An 18,460-nucleotide genomic window follows, 5' to 3' on the forward strand; every position below is an offset into this window, starting at 1 on the left:
CAGAATTTTACACTGCATAAAAATTTTAAATCATCCATTCTCCTGCCTCTATGACAGATTAGTACTTAGTTATATAATGATCCTCTCCGACGACGTCCACAGTCTTGCTTGAAACTAGTGGTCAGCTCTCACGTACTCGGTTCGGCGCATGCGCAAAATCCGATTCTGCACCACCGAAGACCACATTCAAGCTACTTAGCTTGTCTGGGAGGGGGTGGAGAAGGGAGCGAGAGCAGTAGGTGTCTCCTGTCCTCAGCGCTGGAGGAACGCTCCGCCCTGTGTCCTCCATGACCCTCCCACCGTTGAACCTCGCCGAAGAGCGGTACCTCTTCCTCCTCAGTAGTTCCCTTAATGTGACATTTCTCTAACTTATGACATCTGTTTGTCGTTGAACCCTGTGGGCAACCGTATTTCTGAAACTAAATTAACAGCAGGATACTAGTCAGCGACGACATGCAGGAGTTTTCTCGTTTTTGTTGCAGTCAAGTAACAAATATTCTGAGCAAGGTTTACTGTTTGTCATGTGGAAAGATTCGATGTGCAGTGGTACGTTCGAAGACGTAAGTTCTCAGACGTGCAGTGTCTACAATTACACTACTGGCCATTAAAATTGCTACACCACGAAGATGATGTGCTACAAACGCGAAATTTAACCGACAGGAAGAAGATGCTGTGATATGCAAATGATTAGCTTTTCAGAGCATTCACACAAGGTTGGCACCGGTGGCGACACCTACAACGTGCTGACATGAGGAAAGTTTTCAACCGACTTGTCATACACCAACAGCAGTTGACCGGCGTTGCCTGGTGAAACGTTGTTGTGATGCCTCATGTAAGGAGGACAAACGCGTACCATCACGTTCCAGACTTTGATGAGGGTCCGATTGTAGCCTATCGTGATTGCGGGTTATCGAATCGCGACATCGCTGCTCGCGTTGGTCGAGATCCAATGACTGTCAGCAAAATATGGAATCGGTGAGTTCAGGAGGGTAATAAAGAACGCCGTGCTGCATCACAACGGCCTCGTATCACTAGCAGTAGAGATGACAGGCATCTTATCCGCATGGCTGTAACGCATCGTGCAGCCACGTCTCGATCCCTGAGTCAACAGATGGGGACGTATTCAAGACAACAATCATCTGCACGAACAGTTCGACGACGTTTGCAGCACCGTTGACTATCAGCTCGGAGACCATGGCTGCGGTTACCCTTGACGCTGCATCACAGACAGGAGCGTCTGCGCTGGTGTACTCAACGACGAACCTGGGTGCACGAATGGCAAAACATTTTTTCTGATGAATCCAGGTTCTGTTTACAGCATCACGATGGTCGCATCCGTGTTTGGTGGCATCGCGGTGAACGCACATTGGAAGCGTGTATTCGTCATCGCCATACTAGCGTATCACCCGGCGTGATGGCGTGATGGTATGGGGTGCCATTGGTTACACGTCTCGATCACCTCTTGTTCGCATTGACGGCACTTTGAACAGTGGTCGTTACATTTCTGATGTGGTACGACCCATGGCTCTACCCTTCATTTGATGCCTGCGAAACCCTACATTTCAGCAGGATAATACACGCCCGTATGTTGCAGGTCCTGTACGGGCCTTTCTGGATACAATAAATGTTCGACTGCTGCCCTGGCCAGCACATTCTCCAGATCTATCAACAATTGAAAACGTCTGGTCAATGGCAGCCGAGCAACTGGCTCGACACAATACGCCAGTCACTACTCTTGATGAACTGTGGTATCGTGTTGAAACTGCATGGGCAGCTGTACCTGTACACGCCATCCGAGATCTGTTTGACTGAATGCCCAGGCGTATCAGGCCGTTATTATGGCTAGAGGTGATTGTTCTGGATACTGATTTCTCAGGATCTAAGCACCCAAATAATGTGAAAATGTATTCACATGTCAGTTCTAGTATAATATATTTGTCCAATGTATACCCGTTTATCAACTGCATTTCTTCTTGGTGTAGCAATTTTAATGGCCAGTAGTGTAGAAATCATATGTTTAATTTTCCAGTGCAGAGAGTCAGGGAAACAGATTTGTTTTCCCTTTTCTTTGAATATAAGCTCTGTATCAAGGACGTTTGAGACTGACACCGAAAATTAGTTAAATAAGGAAACTAGGAACAAAAATACAGAAAGTCTAAGAATGTACGAGAAAGCAAATTGGGTATCTGGATGTGGTATCACAAATAAATCTGTTTGTTTTCCGTATTACTTGTTTGCAAAAGAAAATGCTGGATGCGAAATGATTTCGACGCCACAAGGCATTGATGATCCAAGACATTTCTGAAAAAAAAAAGAGGTCGAGGACAAAGATGACTGCACAACTAGAATTCAATATTTTAGGGAAGCGGGGTATTACACAATAACTGGATAGTGCTTGTAGGCAGCCAATTGAAAGACATAATGATCACATTCTCAAATATAGTTACACAATCTCTAAAACCGTGTGGTCTATTGTGGTTTGTAGTGTTTCCTAGCTCGCATTTCGTGGACCTTAGTGATGCAGTGATTAATCAAATCCATGAATTTCCCTACGTCTGCAACATTTCATCTAGATTTCATTTCTGGATACGATACCGTGCTTAGCTTTCATCTTTCGAAGGCTACTGTTTTCAAAGTTACATGCAAAGATATTCAAAAGTTTATTCTTTCTTGTACGCTGCAGGTCTGCCATGAGGGTAAAAAAGATAGTTGCTGTAACTGATTCTGCAGCAGTTATCGCAAATAAGACAATGACATTTCAACAATGTAACTGTTAGTCATATTAATCAGATACATTTCCTCTGAACGTAAACCTGTAGCAGGGTTTTTACACTTCCCTCAAGCCTTGTGAAAAGGATCTAAATCGCTTAGCGAAACTTCGCTGCCTAGTGTGGCTAATCCGAATACAGTTACTTCTCAGAGCTACAACGGTGCAAGTGTTTGGTGTGGTCGTCGTTCAGGTGTTCAGACTCTTCTCAATGAACATTTTGAACATGCCTATATTGTTCATTATTATGCCAATAAATTAGACCTGATTGCAACCTAAGCGAAGAGTCAGAATATGGACATTAGAATTTTTTGTTTGCCGTAGCGATATTCGAAGATTTACCTCTAGTTCTTTACAGCGAATAACGGTGCTAATTGAAACACTGACCAGGAAAGTCCTTCATGTTTCCAACACGCAGTGGAGTTTTGTACCAAGAACTGTGCAATTTGTGTATGAAAATAGTGACTCGTAGAATTCCTGGGGGAGCTGAGCTTCCATCTCGACAAATCACTACAATTACTTAAACAACATATCTCCGTCTGAAATTAAAGCACTCACAGCATTTCAATTTTGGTTGTCTGTATTTACAATCATACTCTGCCAGCGTTGCTATATTGTACTGCCAATTACAAAAATGATTAGTTGACCAACTAAGTGTACAACAAGGCGCAGAACATTGCAAAAATATACCCGAGGTAACATCCCTGACACGATTTCGACGTGCTGAGAGCCGCTGCATCCTGCGAAGAGACAGGGAAAGGAAAACGAATTCCAGAAACTGTTATTTCAAAAGAAGTGTGAGATAATATTATCGCTCAAGTTGCCGAAAGTTGAATTTACCGCATACCTCGTCACTGGAAAATTAAATTAATTCTGAAAAGTTAGTTTGGGGAGCAAATCATTTTCTGCAAACATTGCTGCTGAGATCTTGCAAAATATATCCCATCCTTCAGTGCAATAAGTTGAGAACAGAATTACAGATACTAAACACGAGGAACGAGTTTAGAAATTTCTGTAGTTCCTGTTGTAAAAGAATTTGCAGTAACGTTTTAGTCAAACAAAGAAACTCCTGAAATCATTGCTACAACAACGGCGATTTCGTCTGACGCGGAGCGATCTTCCACCACTCTAAAGAGAATAAAAGCTTTATCTGCGAAATACTATGAGTCAACAGCCAACTGCTAGAAGCAGTAGCAGAGTTGTATATCGAGAAGGACTTCGTACACAGAATTGAAGAATTCAGTGAATGCTTCATTGATAGAACCTCTACTCTTATTGAGTGGAGAATGGATTTTTCGCGGAAACATTCATCGTAAGGTGGGTGTATTTACGTAGAGCAGTTACTTTTTATTCATTATTCAACCACATATGTTAGTCGCCTGAAACTTTGTAGATCATCTTCCAGTAAACCCCCTAGATAAATCTCTGCGTACCACCACTAGTGCAAGCTTACCGAGTAGCAGACCAAATGACTGGTTTCAGGACATTCTAGCAAACCGAAATCGAAAGATGTAACTTAAAAGGAAAAAATCGATATGTGTAAAGGTAATTTTGGGTGTAAGCCAAAGGGCTTCTACAGGACTATAAATGTTTGCAATACAGTCTGTGTAAATGACGTAGCGGATAACGTCTGAAGCTCCACGAGTCTGTTCACAGACGGTACTCTTGTCTCTAGGAAGGCTGAAACGCCAGACTACTGTATCGAAATGCAGTATGATCTGCAAGTAGTCACGATTGGTCTAGTTGACCCTGAACGTAAGTAAATGTAACGTATTGCACGTGCATGGGGTGAACAGATTGATAAGAAAACATTGGATACAATAATAACCTGATAATGCCTCAGAATGTCCATCCCATGCGGACTGAAGAGGCAAGACCACAAAGATTTACTGCAACAGTCTGAAGAGAATTACCTCATCCCCAAGAGAAGTGGCTTTCAAAACACTCGTTCGGAAGTTTCTTGAGTATTGTTCATCAATCTTGGACGATTATCAGGTAGGATTACTAGAAGACGGACAGAAGATGCGATGAAGAGCGACGCGTTTCGTCCCGGGGTCGTGAGTAAGCGAGAAATATTTAGCGTAGACAATTCGCATTTGTTCATTCCGTCTCGCAAACTATCGCCTCAGTCCAAGAAGTTTCGAGACTGGAATGAAAAAAAAAGAGAGAGAGAGAGTGAAAAGTTAAGATGGTGTTCTCAATCCTTCAGATGCCCTACATATTCTCCCACCACTTGAGTAGAGCGCACAGAACTTTCATAGAACCAGGTGGAACTGTGAGAAAAGTCATTCCATGGAAAGTTGTTCAGCTCGCCCCTCACAATCATGGCTTCACCGATCCTTGCGTATCATAATGGAACTGTTCTGCAGGTTGTAGTTTTGTGGTAGGTTTATATTGGAAACACGAAATCTCGTCACCCATGACAACGTTATCCAGAAAAAAATTCAATTTTACAGTTTCAGGTAAGTCATTGTATGCCGCCAAGCGTTACAGTTTCTTCATTCGAGAGTCGAGGAGTGAGGGAAAAACCATAGTGAATGTCCATCTCTTTCAGAACAAGTGTGCATGTGCTTCGGTGATAATGATTATCTTCGTAGCTGGTGCAACAAAGCTAACATGAAACACAAGAGAATATGCAGTACAATCTATGAATGAGTAAGCTGTATAACTTGAAAGAAAATTGTTGAAACATTACAAGTGACATGTACAATTACACTGGAAGGACCTAAATAGATATAAGTAATTTTATCATAAAAATCTTAATACAAGAAAAATTTAATATTGTAGTCTTCCATGAAGTACTAAAGTAAAGTTGCAAATGCAGTGTAATCATGACAGTAGAAATGAACAAAAATAACATTTCTAGCAACTAGGAAGTTGAAATACTGCACATGTTAAAAAATACGTGTGAAAAGGAAATATGCATAACAATTAGTATCAAAATGTTACATGTTAACAATTAATGGCAATGAAAAATGGAAGAGAAATATGCGTGTCCACACACATAAAGTTATTTCCCTGTTTTTCCCAACTACACAAAGAAGACAAATCACAGCTAACCAACTGAGAACACTTATAGGGACAGGGAACAAATCAACCACAAAAACACGTGAAGACAGGTAATAAATGAACTAAAAATGCTTATCACTATAAGGAACAACTATAGTTGAACTAACTATAGAAAAGCTTTCTGAATACATTCAGGAAATTAAAGCTGTAATTAAAAAAAAATTATGCTAGGAAGTCATTAGCCAGCAGTGAGTCACGAGAAGAAATCTTGAAATATCATTTATACTAACAAATGAAATATAAGAGAGATAAATATTTAAATGGTACTCCAGAATAAACTTAATATCCTGATTAAATAACATTATAAATGATCTGTTTTGTCGCTTCGCCTTCAACATTTTTATATTAGTGGAGAAAAAGTAAATAACCGAAACTTATCTTGGCTAAACCAGCAGTAAAGAATAGCCACAACTGAATTAACCAGCATTCCTTCTCAGTGCACTGAAACCTCATGAATTTTTCTTTGTTTTTAGTTCTCATTTCCTTCCTCGATCCTTATTTTCTCCTTAAAATAAACTTATAGCTATCATATAACCTTTTATTGCAATTCCATCATATAGTTTTACTTTGATACACCTATTGTCAACACTACAAGACAACTTCTCTACAATATATAACTTTTATAACTTAAATCAGCATTGTATTTATTATTCTGATTGTAGCGCTGCTACCCATATCGTCTGCATACTAAACACGTTAATCAATACTGACAGTACCACACATTATGAAGCGTTGCATATCTTATCTCATCTTTTCAAAACTACCAACATATTAAACACAGGGAGATAATCTAAGTACAAGTTATACTATCACATCAAAAAATTAAATTCCTAAGGAAAACTAAGGAAAATGAAATGTGTTCTACATTTTATTTGATCTCTCATTATCTTTGAAGCTTTACTTTGGCAATATTGCTTTCATGGATCCATTATCTCCCTGAATTTCATTTTCATTAACTTTCGTATTGCCTCCTAAAAGGAAAAATTATATCATATGGAAAGAATATTACCACAAGGAAATGTATCTACATAACTTCATCTTATAACAGTAAAACACGAACTCTAATGTCATGGCATGTGACTGAAATTAAAATAGTAAGAAATACAGCAATGTACATTCCACATTCGAATAATAGCCAACTGGATCAAAGTATGTAGCTGAGTATAAATATACAAGAATAAAAAATGCACTTCAACTACCCGTAATAAATTATGTTTCATCTGACTCAGTAAATGGTTTAACTTCTGCAACGTTGTAAAGTTCTACACTCTGATGTGTACATAAAGTTTCAACGTCTACAGTATTGTCGTGTCTATTCTATGGATGTGGTAGGTGCATTAGAAACAAGAGAAATTTGTGACTCAGATTTTTAACTTCAACGAAATTTCACTGACACTTACTGTCTCATGTATAATTTCTTTATATTTAATTTTGCATGTTGTAATTCCTTTCGCTTTTCAGCAGCTCTCTTGATGTTACTCAAAGACAGGGAAGCGCATCCATGTGACAATCATTGTGATGTCGAAAAACGTACAAGTTATTTAAGAGAATCTGGCATCTGATTACTGTTCAACACAATTACAAGTGAAACTTCCTGGCAGATTAAAACTGTGTGCCCGACCGAGACTCGAACTCGGGACCTTTGCCTTTCGCGGGCAAGTGCTCTACCAACTGAGCTACCGAAGCACGACTCACGCCCAGTACTCACAGCTTTACTTCTGCCAGTATCTCGTCTCCCACCTTCCAAACTTTACGGAAGCTCTCCTGCGAATCTTGCAGAACTAGCACTCCTGAAAGAAAGGATATTGCGGAGACATGGCTTAGCCACAGCCTGGGGGATGTTTCCAGAATGAGACAATTACAAGTGTTAGCGAAACAGAATCATGGGGAAGCGCATTAAGAATGTCATCAAAAACGTTGATATATTTGTCCCACATCTGATGGTAGTGACGACAATAATTTACAAAGTTTGTTAGTTCTTCTCATAATACGTTCAACCACACAGGACGCTGGCCAGTAAATAAAAATTAAGATAGATTTAATCCTGTGGCGATGCAAAACGCGTAGCCAAGTGTGTAAAGGAAATTGGAGACCTTTGTCTACAAATCACAAATGTCAGATTTCTTCCAGAAAATTTTTGACAAATGTAGCAGGGACTGTCTTTGCTGTGGCTTTCCACCAAAGAGTAAGTGAAATAAATTTAGAAGTTATGTCAACTCCAAAACGAGAAATATATTATTGAATGTAATGGTTTGCGCTAGCAAATCCACAACTGTCATTTTTTTAGTTTAGCAGGAATAACAGGAAAAAATGAACTTCAGTGGGGGATAGTGGGTGGTTTAGCTTTTTGACAAAGTGTGTATCTCTTCAGAATATTACATATTCTTTTTTCCATTTTATTGAAATAGGAAGTCAAATGAAGTTTGTGAAAACATTTCCTTGGACCAATATGGGTATACCAGATCAGTTTATTCACAAACCCAAAGAGGACTGTTTATAGAACAACTTTTGAAAATAATGTTATTACACTCCACGTAACACTGTTTTAAGGCAGTGTTTGCTTTGTCTTGCCATTTCCCTTTCACACCCTTCCTGACACATTGGGCGGACTTTGGTTTCAAATATAATTCGTGAGGTAGCCTGGTTCACTAATGCTGGTTGTTTCATTGTCATTCACTATGCACTATGATGGAAGCGTGACATGTTAGTACAGCGGCTATATCACTTCCAGATTTTGAGATGGATGTGTAAATAATATGTGACATAATACGAACCGTTCCATCTGGTACGGAAGATATTTGAGATAGGTGGTATACAATTATACATAATCAGTTGTGTAACACTCTCAATACGAAATAAAACATGTGTTGTAAGTATTGCTGAACCATCTGTTTTATAACTCAAGCTGTAAAATACTAACAAGAATTATATACAGAAGGACGGAGCGATCGACAGACACTGTGGAGGGGGAAGAAGAAGATAGCGCTACTGACCTTACGAAATATTTTTGGAATGTGCCTGTAGTATGTGAAACGTAAGAATTCGTGGTGCATTACTGACACCATACCACATTTTTGGAAGAAAGTTTGAGAAAGGAATTACCAGATTTTTTGTATTTCTGTGTTAAGAAAATATTTCTGACAATATTGATTGAAATGCACTCTTTTCAATTGTGAAGTTAGTACAGAGGTTAATTACAGTGAGTGGAAGAGCATCTACAAGTTGCACAGAAATCAGACAACAATTGGAGGAGTTGTGGGATATGAGAGGTAGTAAAAAAGAGCGAGACATTTTTATAGGCTATCCCACCACGGTATTTCATCAATACACAAAGTAAGAAGTAAAGGAAATCAAGAAATTATTAAAAAAAGGAAAGGAAACAAAATCTTTGCCGCTGACACTGTAATTTTGTCAGAGACACCTAAAACCCATTATGGTCGTTTTGCAATGTTTCCAAAAATATAAAATTTTATCGGTTACGCGAAACCGCTAGTAAACGTATACTCAAGAAATTAAAAGATGTCTACATTGCAAATGTTACTCAGCCTCAGTTCGTTGTTAATGATCGTGAAACACAACTGATATAAAAATTACGGAAGACATCAATGATAAACACGTCCTTTTCTCTCCCACATGACCAGCTTCGAACCCTGTGAAGAGCGTAGTACATGAACTAGTACGATTATTTCGTTCATATTGTGATAGACGTCATACGAAACGGTGGAAAAAGTCTTTTATTTCATCAAAAGTCATCTAATATTATTTGAGTAGGTTATAACAATTTTGCTGACCGGCTAGTGCTCAACAGAAGCATTGCGTCGCTAAGTTCCAGAACACATGAACATGAAAGCTGCAGCCCGATAACAGACGCATGCCTAGACACTGAAGCTTGGTGTTCATGAAGCTGATGATTGGGTTACAGTGAGAACAGATACTACCAAAAACGTTTGAAGGTTCCACAGCTAATTTACAACCATTTCGTATAAATAATAGTGTGCATTCTAACATTTTACATTTGGGATAATTCTAATAAAGGATATGTACTGCAACATATTGGAAGTGTAAAGCTGTGTCACAAGAGTGAATGACTTCATTCTGTCCGTATAATTATATATAATTTCTTTGTGTTTCAAGCACTAAACGAAACTCTGTATCTTAGTGTTAAGAAGTGTGTGCCGCGCGGGATTAGCCGAGCGGTCTCAGGCGCTGCAGTCATGGACTGTGCGGCTGATCCCAGCGGAGGTTCGAGTCCTCCCTCGGGCATGGGTGTGTGTGTTAGTCCTTAGGGTAATTTAGGTTAAGTATTGTGTAAGCTCAGGGACTGATGACCTTAGCAGTTAAGTCCCATAAGATTTCACACACATTTGAACATTTTTTTAAGAAGTATGTGTTCGATAGACTGTCGTTAGGCAGTAGCTGTGTAGGTGTTGCAAATGTTATAACTCCCTGTGGAGATATCTGAATTAGCAGTAAGAAGAGGCAGCGGATGTGACACAAAGACGAGCTGCTTATCTATATGCAAGCGACTTTACAGTGCACCGACAGACAGTGATACACGCACATTTCGACATACACTGTCCAGTTACTTTAATGTTACCATCCGTCAAAAGCCTCAATAACCACCTTTTTGCTTCAAGGACCATTGCGAGACACGCAAAAAGCGAGTTAGTGAGACGTGGAGCCATGTCGACTTCAGAGCGGTGGCCAGCTGCGCTGGGATTCTCGGTTGTGGATCCATTGCGCCAACGGCCCGATCGAGATGGTCCTACAGATTCTCGTCGCCAGTTTTGTAAAGGCCTCGTCGCTACTGCTGTGGAGGCCGAGTTTGCCACTGTTGTTACGGTAGGCCGATTTTGTGAGATCGCGAAATGGCTTTTGTTGCAGTGCACCGCTAAGACAATTTTCTCCCTGCCACTATTACACAGCTATGGCCGAGGGTCAGGTATCAGGGTAGAAGAACGAAGTTTGTACAACACTCCAACAAATTAGTAACAAAGTCACACAAATGAGTTTAAAACGTTTACTTACTTTTTTGAGTTGTTGAATGATTAAATCTGCAACGCTGCGTGTTATATACACAAAAAATAAAGCCCTCAATGGATAGTTGCAAATAATTGTAAGTAAACTTCAAAGTACATAGAAAACGTAATTTACGGGCGTTGGTGGAACTCGCGCTAGTGGCGAGTATTCATGTAACTGGCACCATTTCGCATCTTTGCGCCTGTGGTGCTTCTGGCCTGGCCGTGCCTTGTTCGGACGACACAGCAAAACCGATCCCAGCGCTCTTCAAAAAACGCACATACACTGCAAACTCTGTGAGAGGTTGCACTGTCCAGCTGGTAGACGCGATCTTGCCGAGGAAAATACAAACAGCATGTAGAGGTTGACATAGTCCCCAAGAATAGATGCATGCTTTTATTGATCCATTGTGCTTTCCAGAATGACTGTGCCACTTAGTACGAGCCACGAAAACATCCCCAGACCATAACGCTCTCTCCTCCGACCCGGATCCCTCTGACGATTGTTGCAGCGCATATTTGCTTTCAGATGTTTCTACCCGCAGACGCTCATGAGCATCTGTGCGATGGAGTGTAAAAGGCCGCCTGTTGCCATTCAGTGGGCGTCCAGCTGCGTCGACGATGAACAGCTATCCGCATGGGTGCAAGAACCAGACACTTGCTACGGAGACCCATAAACAGCAATGTTCGGTGAACAGTGGTTGCAGGTATGCTGTTGGAAGCCCCTTGGTACACCTGGGCGGCCACTTTCGCACAGCTGCACATCTGTTCACCTGTAGACATCCCCGCAACCGTCGTTCACCCTTTTCATCTCTGTCTTGTGGTGCTCCACAGTTGTCTCGGCACCAGTTGTGGATAATGCCATTTTGCCACGCCCCGAATACTTCAACCAGGGCGGCTGGGAGCAGTTTACAAACTTAGCCATTTCGGAAATGCTTCCATCCTTAGACCGATAGACATTGATCATGATCTTTAGAAAGTCATGCACATCACCCCGTTTCCGCATTAGGACAACGACTGCACTCTCCTCCGCGTCCTCCAGACACGCTCTTTATGACCTCCACTGCTAGTGCTGCCACCTACCGTCTGTGAGACGTCACTGCACTTTGAGGTTGAACACATTAATGTGACTAGACCACGTAATTACAACGTGTTGTCAGAGTAACTGATGTTGTCTGACGGCGTGTGGCAGCCGTCGCCATCGTTGGCGCTGCGTCGTACTATGACGGGACGAGACGATGCAACGATTCTCTTTGATCGGTGAATGATACACCCTGTCATCCATCACAGGCGATGAGGAGTTCAACGCCAGCGAGCATTTCTCTCTTCCAGTGATGTGTTTCCTTAGGTCCGTTGGTGTGTTTGTTTAGTCCAATGTCCCTTCCCCTCCCCCCCCCCCCCCCTTACGCCCCCTCATCTCACCAGATCGCATCCCGTGTATCGACGTACGTATTTACTACGACTTCGTTACCATATAATGCTTTACGAATTCGACGATTTCAGTATACACATTTTAACCGTGTACCAAACGATGATTTCGTTTTATTTTGGATTGCTTTTCTTTTTGTTCATGGTTCTTTCTCCGTAAATGGAAACAAAGAGCTTGCAGTGGAATAAGTCCACTGTCAGAAGTATCGGAACGATATTCACTTATAACTTTAGACCCGATCGTTTCCAAAGCAGGGATCGTTACTTGTGGTTGATACGTGTACCGTTCCGTATCATTTGTGAAGGTATGTAGCATCATCGCGGAATCACCCCGTGTATAAAATGTTCTAGTCGATAAAGGCAGACGCTCCATGACATTGGTCGCAGATGATGCATATGTCTACAGACGGGTAGCAACGGCAGCAGGCTGTATCAAACTGCAGGAAGACAGAAAGAAACGGAGAACATCCAAGATGGTAAAGGGAGTGGCAGTTAACCCTGACCTCAAATGCCTGTGACCTATTGTAACTAAATATGCGAAAAATGTACCACTAGCTGATGACAGAATCACTGCTAACAGGGACTATTGTAAAATGCCCAGGAGTAACCAACTGGAGCAAGTTAACGAAGAATGACCATATAACACCAACTATAGGAAAGGCAGATACGAGGCTGAAATTCATTGATAAAATCTTAAGGAGTCGTAATTCATTTACGAAGGAAGTCTGCTGCAAAACAATTGTTCCACAGCTCCTTGAGTACTAGTGCTTATCAGGGACTTCTAAAATGGTTCAAATGACTCTGAGCACTATGGCACTTAACTTCTGAGGTCATCAGTCCCCTAGACCTCAGAACTACTTACACCTAACTAACCTGAGGACGGCCGGCTGGATTTTATGCTGTTGTACCACCTCATATCATTTGTTAGTATTAACCCTAAAAACTTGAAAATGTGAAGTCCTGAATATGTTCAGCATTAAACTTCTAACAGGGTACTGTTGGGTTCCTTGGCCAAGTCCCATTGTTGGTTGTGCACGCTATTAACGAATGGATGCTCCCAGATAGCCAAGGAACAATGGAGCTTTATTAACACAGTAGGTCCAAAATGTTCAGCATAATGCAGATTCGGAGCCGGCTGCTATGACCGAGAGGTTCTAGGCGTTTCAGTCCGGAACCGCGCTGCTGCTACGGTAGCAGGTTCGAATCCTACCTCGGGCATGCGTGTGTGTGATGTCCTTAGGTTGGTTAGGTTTAAGTAGTTCTGAGTCTAGGGGCTGATGACCTCAGATGTTAAGTCCCATAGTTATTAGAGACACTTGAACCATTTGATTTTTTTACAGATTCGGAAATAAAACTAATGAAAGATTACCCTGGTCTGATATGTGACACTATACAAAGTAACAGTTTCTTTGAAGGTGGAAGCAGTATGATTTACACTAGCCGTTGAGTTATGTACACTGGTCTGTCGTAATAGAGTACCACTGATATATCTAGGAATTTTTCATGGATGGGCACAGTCTGTGGTTGGTGCACTTGCGCTGACTCGGTGGTTTGGATGTGATATGTGAGATTGTAGGCTGAGAACGGTCGCCAGCGTGAAGCTTGGACAATACTGCGTGCTCAGCGAATGGAACTCTGATTAAGCGACCATATGCGCTGTAGATGTAAGGCCCAGAGAACCTCTAAGTGTGAACTCCCGATGTCGACTGCCTAGAAAGCGGAAGGACAGCGTACGATAAAACTGTTGGTCGGAAGAATACCAGGAAGGTGACGTGGTGGCACGTGCCTTGCGGAGGTCATATAGTGCCGACTATAGCAGCGCTGCGTACGGCAATCGTAGCGCCAGCAGGTACCGTAGCAGCAGGTGGACACCTTATATCCCGCTGTGGTCTTGCTAGCGTATTGAAAAGGGTGGCAACTCACGTCACGGTGCTATATGGTTGGCGGGTGGGCTGTAGGCGTCAGCCGAGGCTAAGCATACCTATAGGCATAGTCTGCATTAGTCATACTTAGAGCTGACTGCCATTTAACCAAGTGATAGTTTTCAACGATAGCTTAAAGTCGTCCAGCGGCTATCGCTCCCTGTATAACACAGCATCATCAGCAAGTAATATCCTGTCTCATTAATCGGCATGTATATTGAAGACTAAAGCAGTATTATAGAACTACTAATCCTTTCTGATAAATCGGAATCCTTATTGAAAACAAAAATTACGATTTCATGGGGCACATTCTGCACTTTCATTCCGTCATGCTTCTGTAGCCTGTTGCACTGAAGCAGTCAGCGGTGCAAACCAACCCAAGGGAACGGAGACGCCACTTGGAACTTTAGCATCCTGTGCGACTCGGTGCGTCGGCAGAGCAAGGAGACGTCGAGGAGCGTCTGCGGGTGTCGCGGCAGAGAAAGCGGCGCGCTGCGGTCGCGTTATAATTCATGGCAGCGGCGCGGGCCCGGGGCCAGGGATGCGCTGTCGGTAAACGCACTCACTCAGAGCCGGGCGGCCGCGGCGCGCTGAATCATTCAGCACTGCAGGTGCTCGCGCCGCGCCGCGCCACGTGCCGCGCTGCTCGCTCGCTTGCCCGTCTGTCAGATTACCCCACCACTCTCACTAGCGCCGGCCACCGCCCACACTCGGTAATTAGTTTCACAACTCTAGGTTATGCGGCGATACTGACCTCATTCTGGTAGTCCCTCCTCCGTGCCACTACTCTTGATGATGTCAAAGCTGGAACTTTTAATGATAGTGCGATGCTGTTTACTCAGAGATGTTCACGGCACCTTAATTTAGTTTGCACTAACACACATACTTAATCGACACTAGATTTAATTCTTAGTAACGTGACATGGGTGTCTGCGGAAATTTATCGAAATGCAGGCAAGATTCCAACAGTGCAATTTTTTATATGAGCAGCTGAATACCTGGCAGTTCCCAAGTATGTACATGTTCGTCTGCACTGACAATCTCCTCACACTCCCTCTCTCTCACCCTGGACTCGCATTCGTGAGGAAGACGGTTCAATCCCGCTTCCGGCCATCCTGATTTAGGTTTTCCGTGATTTCCCTAAATCGCTCCAGGCAAATGCTGGGATGGTTCGTTTGAAAGGGCACGGCCGACTTCCTTCTCCATCTTTCTCTAATCCAATAAGACCGATGACCTCGTTGTTTGGGCTCTTCCACCAAATCAACCCAACCCAACCCTCTCTCTGTCCATCTCCTCCTTCACCACCTCTGTCCAACTCCTTCACTCCCTCTCCCTATCCATCTCCTCCATACACCGCTCTCTATCCGTCTCCTCCTGCTCCTCTCTGTCTTCATCTCTTCCTCTGCCTTATCTCTGTCAGTCTACTTCTCATCCCTCTGTCCATCTGCTCCTTCCCCCTCTGTCTATCTCCTCCTCCCAACTCTCCCTGTTCATTTCCTCCGTTTCATTTATGTGTCCGTCCCTTCCTTCCCCCTCTCTGTCCATCTCCTCCTCTTACTTTTCCGCACTCTGTACAACTCTCCCCCCTTCTCTGGCTATCTGTTTCTCCACTGTCTCTGTCCATCTGCTTTTACTTCTATGTGTGCCTATTTCTCCTTTCCACTCACTGTCTATCTCCGTGTCTGCCCTTCTCTCTCCACATTATTATTCTCACCCAACTGGAGGCTGTTGATTCTTACCCCTATAGTATTCCTTCCAAATTGAAACTAATACATCTATCAAACTTCCGTCCCTGGTCGCTGAGTGGTCAGCGCGACGGAATTTCATGCCTAACGGCCCGGGTTCGATTCCCGGCTGGGTCGGAGATTTTCTCCACTTACGTACTGGGTGTTGTGTTGTCCTTATTATCGTCATTTCATCCACATCGACACGTAATTCGCTGAAGGCGAACGGTCTACCCGACGGGAGGCCCTAGCCACACGGCGGCATCTATCATATTTGATTGAAATCGTTCCTGGTAGAAGGAGGACCTTTTACCTGTGTCTTTGATGACATGCACACATGTCAAAGCCGCGCGGGGTTGCCGTGCGGACTTGGTCATCTTGTCACGGTTCGCGCGGCTGGCCCCCTCGGAGGTTCGAGTCCTCCTTCGGGCATGGATGTGTGTGTTGTCCTTAGCCGAAGTTAGTTTAAGTTAGATTAAGTAGTGTGTAACCCTAGGGACCGTTGATCTCAGCAGTTTTGTCCCATAGGAACTTACCCCAAGTTTACAAATTTTCCAGCACATGTCAAACGTATTTCACATGCGTTTAACACATTTCACACGTATTTATACACATATTTAACCTGTATGTCTAGCTAATTTGGCCTTGCAGTTTCATTTTCACGCAGCTCAATGTTTATAATGTCATATCTCCTGAACTATGTGATGTACAATCACACAAATTTGTAGGTATATTCAATGCTACACGTAGCTACTGTCTGCGAAATGCATTGTAATACCGTTAGTAGTAAAGTAGTAATAAAGTTAAACGCCATTCATAATGGGGCAGTTTTTCAAGCATATCTGTGTTTGAGGTCATGTCTCCTCAACAATGCTCCGTACAGTGATGTATTTTTGTGGGTACATTCAACAGCGCATGTGGATACTGTGTGCGAAAATTGTTACTAATAGAGTTACTAGCGACAAAAACAATAAATTGACACGTCTTGCATCATGTGGCAGTTTGCCGAGCATCTCGCCAATTCACATCACATCTTTGGAACTATGTGTCATAAAATGATACATTTTTATACATACAGTCATCGACAGATGTGGATACTGTCTATGACAAGTGTAGCGAAAAGAGTTAGTAGCAATCGAGCATAAATATAAACGTCTTGCTTGATACGGTAGTTTTTCACGCATCTCAGTGTTTATTACTCCATGTCTCATGAACTAAGTGTCGTAGAATGATGTAATTTTTTTGGTACATTTAGTGAGATATGTGAACACTGTCTGTACGAATAAAGTTATTAGTAAATACGTAATAAATTAAAACGTCATGCGCCATGTGGTAATTTTACTGCATAAACAGTGAAAATATAATAAGTGATAAACTTTTTTCCTTTCGTCATTTTATGGGGGTCGTCAGCGATAAAAAGTTTCTTAAATTCTTTAAATTACGTGTAAAGCGTGTTGCAAGTCTCTAAGAGCTCCCGTTCTCAAATACTAGCTGACTAAACTATTCGTTTTAGTGCATCGTGGGCTACACTCCTATTTCCTCAATCCTTCTCCCCCCCCCCCCCCCCCACTCACACACCTTTTGATAGGTCGGTGGTTTTTACCCCCATAGTGATTCTTCTCAGAAAGTAAGTTTGATTGAAATAAATCTGGTGGTTTAAGAGGAGGTGTGGAACATACATACATACACGCCTATTTATGGTTTGTATGGATATGGATTAGCTGAGTATGGGAACCTGTCGTGTCCCAAGAAATAGTTTTCACAGGAAGTATACGAAGCTCAGTGCATCTAAAACTTTTGATAGCTATCCAGTATGTGTTGTTTTGAAGATATAGCTTAAACGGAAGCATGTTTCACTAGTACCTCTATGTCCGAGGTACATCAGTTCATAAGATTAATAGAATCATCGATGCGGAAAACCTTTGAAAACTATTAGAGCCTAGCACTGAAGTAAATCGGTATTCGTGTCCCTTGTTTAGAACGTTATTGTGTAACCATTGCAGCTAGAGAACAGAACTCTTAAGATCACTCTATGTTGTACTGTGTATGGTATTTTACTACACACATCACCTCGGTTCGAAGAGTTCCGGAACCTGTACAGAAAATTAGAATAGAGATCAACATAAACATCATTGCCGCCATTTTTATTGCTCATGAAATCACAGATTGCATATGGTACCACCATACAGCGAGACCTTCAGAGGTGGTGGTCCAGATTGCTGCACACACCGGTACCTCTAATATCTAGTAGCATGTCCTCCTGCATTGAGACATGACTGTATTCGTCGTGGCATACTATCTAAAAGTTCATCAAGGCACTGTAGGTCCAGATTGTCCCACTCCTCAACCGCAATTCGGCGTAGATCCCTCAGAGTGGTTGGTGGGTCAAGTCGTCCATAAACAGCCCTTTCCAATGTATCCGAGGCCTTGTGCGATAGGGTTCATGTCTGGATAATATGCTGGCCACTCTAGTCGAGCGATGTCGTTATCCTGAAGGTAGTCACTCACAAGATGTGAAGATTGGAGTGCGTA

The sequence above is a fragment of the Schistocerca piceifrons genome, chromosome 5 (genome assembly GCF_021461385.2).
Source record: "Schistocerca piceifrons isolate TAMUIC-IGC-003096 chromosome 5, iqSchPice1.1, whole genome shotgun sequence".
Classification (NCBI taxonomy): Eukaryota; Metazoa; Arthropoda; class Insecta; order Orthoptera; family Acrididae; genus Schistocerca; species Schistocerca piceifrons.